This window comes from Myotis daubentonii, chromosome 14 (genome assembly GCF_963259705.1).
Source record: "Myotis daubentonii chromosome 14, mMyoDau2.1, whole genome shotgun sequence".
Lineage (NCBI taxonomy): Eukaryota > Metazoa > Chordata > Mammalia > Chiroptera > Vespertilionidae > Myotis > Myotis daubentonii.
This window is the reverse complement of record NC_081853.1, coordinates 34,823,159-34,828,655: the sequence shown is the minus strand read 5'-3', so window position 1 is coordinate 34,828,655 and position 5,497 is coordinate 34,823,159. Positions and strand designations below refer to the sequence as shown.

The 5,497-nt window shown below is 50.0% G+C and overlaps 1 pseudogene; it reads left to right on the top strand.

The window, feature by feature from the left end:
• Window positions 1-2,318: 2,318 nt before the first annotated feature.
• On the top strand, window positions 2,319-3,713 carry LOC132215425 (serine/threonine-protein kinase DCLK2-like; annotated as a pseudogene).
• The last annotated feature ends 1,784 nt before the right edge of the window (window positions 3,714-5,497 follow it).

Here is a 5,497-nt window from a genome sequence, read left to right as displayed (position 1 = left end):
CCAGATAGAAATATTTCTGAATTGATTTAAACTGACAAAAGGCATTAGGCCTTTTTCTTCTTCTTTGTTTGCACTATATGGAAGCAGTTCTCAGGAGGAATAGAATTCAGCCCCATGTAACATCCTATTGAGTTTACATAGTGCATCTAGTCAGGTTTGCTCCAGGGGAGGGCTTGCTCTTTGACTCCATAAGCCACCTGGAATCTCCCAACAAGGCTGAGTACTGTGTAAATGACATTCCAAAACAAGCAGGCCTGTTTTAAATCCTCTTCAAGAGGGTTTGTATTGAAAAACTGAAAGGACTTGATCATAAAAAACTGTGACCATGACCTTGAGGACAGTGTCAATGGTGTCTCCAATCTTTATGTCTTCGGACTCTTGAGACAGGGCAATTCCATATGGCAACAGTGGCAGATGGGAAACCTGGGGCTGCAGGGAGGCAGGGTGGCATGGCTGTGATCCCTGATCTGCCGCTTAGCAGCTATCTGACTGTGGCAGACACACCCTAAGGAGATTGCCAATGAGTCACACCATTGTACAATCCTCTTTCCTTGAGTGCAAGTGGAATCTATGGCAAACATGATGGGATAGCACTCCCATGACTACTTTCCTTTATATATGACTCTATCTTAGTAAACTGGAGTGAGGTATTCTCCTGCTGGCTGTGAAAACATAGCCATATGAACTGCTTATGTAAAAGGCCATGTGGTGGGTAACTGCAGGCAGCCTTGAGGAACTAAAGGCCTTCAGCTGATAGCCAGTAAGCAGGCCTTGAAAGAAAGAAATTTTCTTAACAACCTAAAAGAGTTGTTGGCAAATGGATTCTCCAGTTGAGCATCCAGATAAGAATATAGCCTATTTGACACCTTGATTGAAGCCTTGTGAGACCCTGACTGGATGACCTAACCAAGTTGTGCCAGGATTCCTCCCATGGGAACTTTCAGGCAATAAATGTGTGTTGTTTTAAGGCACTAAGTTTGTAGAAATTTGTTAAGCAGCAAAATAAAGTTAACATGATGATCTAGAACAAGTTTCTTTTCTCCCTGAGTCTGTTTCCTCACCCATAAAATGTGGATAATAATACCTACTTATAGATAGGTTTAATCATCAAATGAAATAATGGCTCTTGCTAAAATAGTTGTTCTATTGTATCATTAATAATCTTATTATTTGGGGGATACATGGCCCTACTAGATGCATCATATGGCTGGACAGGTGATAGAAGAAATGGTCCTACTCCTGGGGCCAACCATAGAAGTGGGGCAAAGGGCAAGACATGGTGACCAACACACCCAACAGCCAATGGTCAGCAATTAAGATCTAAGAAAAAAAGGCTGAGTCCTAATCAATGGGTGAGTCACTGAATTTAATTTCCAAATGGGCGACACTGGAAAATCCGGTAGGCAGGCAATTATGTGAGCCATAGCCAAACTAGGGCAAGATAATGGGACCCAGAACACCAGTCTGGGTTTCAGGAACTGAAGTCCAATCTGGCCCCTAGCCCACAGGAGCCCATGGAAAGCCATGCATGAGGAAAAGGAAGCACAACCAGCTGACCTGATTCAGTGGCTGAAACAGTGGTCTACTAAATCTTTTTCTGATCACCCACTATGTGCCCAGCAATGTGCTAAGCACAAACAGTACCAGGAAGAGTGGGAGGTTCTCCCTGCCCAAATGAGTGGCTACAAGTTAAACTCTAAGACTAACGCTGGAATTTCATTTTCAAAACTGGGATCCTAAAATAGGAGGGCAACCAGGGCCAAGTGCCAGTATATTTGGGTGACAGTGGGGACTTTGAGGCTGCTTATGTTCTTGGCTGACACTTGGGAGAATCAGAAATACATAAAGAAGATGGGCATTGCACTCCACCTGCGAGAAGAGGGTGGGATATAGAGCCAGGTGTCCTGGCGCTGTAAGGTCCCTCAGGGCCAGGTGCCAGGCGTCTCTGAGCTGGTTCTTGCTTTGACACTGGGCTACCTGCAGGCTCTGGCTGGGAGCCCTCGGAGTAGCCACTATGGCCAGCACCAGGAGCACTGAGCTGGGGCACTTGGAGGAACAGGACAAAGGCCCTGGCCAGGGTCGCCGAGAGGGATGCCCAGCTCATCTGGGGGCAGCAGCAGCTCGGGTTCCAAGGGGATCGAGCTTATCCCCAGCTCCACACAGAGTGCCCACTGCAGCTTCTACCACTCGCGGGACCTTCAGGCCCTGAATTCTGAGAAGAAGGCGAAGAAGGTGCGCTTCTACCGCTACTTCAAGGGCTGGTGTTTGCCATCTCCAGAGACTGCTCCTGATCCTGCCCCAGGGCATCTACACCATGGATGCCAGCAAGTGAAGTGAAGGAAAGTAAAGATTTCATCAAACCCAAGTTAGTCGCTGTGATTCGAAGCGGAGTGAAGCCTAGAAAAGCTGTGCGGGATCCTCCTGAGTAAAAAGACCACTCATTCCTTTGAACACGTCTTAACCGGTATCACTGAAGCCATTCAACTAGACTCAGCAGTGGCCATGAGGCTCTGCACACTGGACAGAAAGCAGGTTACTTGCCTGCAAGACCTTTTTGGTGATGACAATGTTTTAATCACATGTGGACTCAAAAATTCCCTTGCGCCCAAGATGATTTTGTCCTAAATCACAGCGAATGCCTTGTCTTGGAGTCATTGTGTTCTCACTCCTCAGCTAAGAGTTCTGGATCCAAGAGCCCTGAGCCCTCTCGTGGCAGCCAGTCACCAGCCTCAGTTAATGAAATCCCCAGCAGCCAGCTCTCCACTCCTAAATTGAGGATATCATCCAGTTCCTCTCCAACTAGCCCAGGAAGTTTCAGAGGATGAAAGCAGATTCCCACACATGGCAGATCTTCTTCCAACATACATGGCGGGCCTGAACTTGACCGTTGCCTGAGTCCCAAAGGCGTGAATGGAAACAGGTGCGTTGAATCATCGACTCTTCTCGAGAAATACGAAATCAGAAAGGTTATTGGCGATGGCAATTTTGCAGTAGTCAGAGTGCATGGACAGGTCCACCAGAAAGGAGTTTGCCCTAAAGGTGACACACAAAGCCACATGTTGTGGAAAGGAACACCTGGTCGAGAATGAAGTGTCCATCCTGCGCCAAGTGAAACACTCAAACATCATCATGCTGGTGGAGGAGATGGAAGCGGCCAGTGAGCTCTTCCTGGTAATGGACTTGGTTGAAGGTGGAGACCTCTTTGATGCAGTTACCTCTTCAACCAAGGACACCGAGCGAGATGGCAGTGCCCTGGTGTACAACCTGGCCAGCGCTCCCAGGGACCTCCATGGCCTCCACATGGTGCACAGGGACATCAAGCCGGAGAACCTCTTGGTGTGTGAGCATCCCGATGGAACCAAGTCCTTGAACCTGGGAGACTCCGGGCTGGCCGCTGTGGTGGAAGGCCCCTTGTACACAGTCAGTGGCACACCAACTTGCGTGGCTCCAGAAATCATTGCTGCAACTGGCTATGGCCTGAAGGTGGTCATTGGGCGGCAGGCGTGATCTCGTACATAGGTCTCTGTGGAGTTCCACCATTCTGAAGTGAGAACAATCTCCAGGAAGACCTCTTTGATCAGACCTTGGCCTGGAAGCTCGCGTTCCCAGGCCCCTCCTGGGAAAACGTCAGGGGCTCCACAAAGGAATGAATTGGCCAGATGCTTCAGGTCAGCTGCGGCACAAAGCCTGAGTCACCCCTGGGTGTCAGGTGACGCCTCCCAGCAGAATAATATACAGGCTGAAGCAGGGGTCCTCAAACTTTTTAAACAGGGGGCCAGTTCACTGTCCCTCAGACCTTTGGCGGGCCGGACTATAGTTTAAAAAAAAACTATGAACAAATTCCTGTGTACACAATGGCGGCAAAAACACCTGGCGGGCAGGATAAATGTTTTCGGCGGGCCGCATGTGGCCCGCGGGCCATAGTTTGAGGACCCCTGGAAGGAACCGGCAACCTCAAACAGCACTTTAATAACGCGCTTCCTAAACAGAACAGCATCACCACCGGGTCCGTGATCATGAACATGGCTCTAGATAAGGAGGGGCAGAACTGCAGCGCCTGAGATGGAGCCCACCTGTCCATTTCCTCCCTCCGCCCAGGAACCCCCTGTGTGCGGGGCGGCAGCCCTGGCCCCTGACACCCCAGAATCTCCTCCCCTTCCCGCCACCGTGGCCCTGCTCTCCCACCTCTCCCGGCTGTGAGCACACAGGGACCGGGCGTCTCCACCGTGACTGAGCCCCAGGGCCTGCGCCTCCCTGTGCTGGCCGCTGGCTGTGGGCTCCCACGGGCTCTGTCCTCAGCGCCTGGGGTGGCATATGCAGTGTCAGCTTTGGGGACATATTCGGAGCGGCTTGTTTTCAATGGCCCGAGTTTCCGTTCAATGGATGTCTTACAGCATCACCAGGAGAATGTGCAACCTTTTCCCGGCCTTTAATGCATTTTAATAGAAACACTTTGGATGAGCCAAGACCTTTCTTTCCCTTATTTAAGTAACTCAGAGTGTTCCTTTTCTTACCGAGAAGTTAGAACTGCATCTGTCCCTGGGTAGGTGTCCTGTAGGGGGAGGCGGGGCACCTTCCCTGCTGCCGGGTTGGAGGACTGGCTTTCCACGGAAGAAATGAGCACCTGAGAGGACAGTGTGCCATCGGACACCAACCCCACCCCGAGGCTGTCAGGTGCCACCACAAAGAGGGGTCGTGGGGCTCTCTTACAACACTGGCTATTTATTTGTACACAGACCACAGGGGGAGGTGATGTTCCTGGACATTGTGTGTTTCCCCCCAACTCTTCCCACATGGGAATTAAAAATGCTAATGAAGTTGACCTTGGGCCTTTTTCCTGAACTGCCTCGCGCATCATGGGTTCAGCCACCAGCGGAGCGGGATGAACTAGGTGCCCTGAGCCGCCTCAGCCTCCTTCCCTCACCTGCTTCTCCTCGGGAGCCGGGGCAGCAGCACTGGCAGAGGTGCCTCGCAGACCCCTTGGTTACTAACCTTCTGGAAGGCTGCTGGCAGCTTTTCCTTGTGTTCCACCACCTGCTCTTTTAAATAATTGTGCATAATCCGTGTATTTGTTTTACCTGCTCATCTTCTAACCTGGTGGGCCCTGTAGTTCCTTCACATTGTTAGATTTTTGCCTCCTACAAGTGTACCCAACCTGCAATATACTCTTCCTTATTGAGGAGAAAAATAAATAAAAAGAAGATGGGCCTTGGACTTCTGGAAGATGATAAGGAAAACTGCTGTGAGGCAACAGGGTAAGAGAAGAAGAGCTTCCTATACTCTGGAAAAATGAGATATGAGAAGCAAAAAAGAAGGGCTGCAAATCACTGGGTAATCAAAGCAAAAGCTATTCTGCAGGGCCCTGTGGAAAGCCATCGGAAGACAAAAAGTCAGGTCAACTCTCTGTGACCGAAAAAGCACAAAGCTATCAAGTCTTTAAACTGAAGGGACTCAGCTTGCTATTTCCGATGGCATTTCGGAGTAGCTGCCGCTCTCC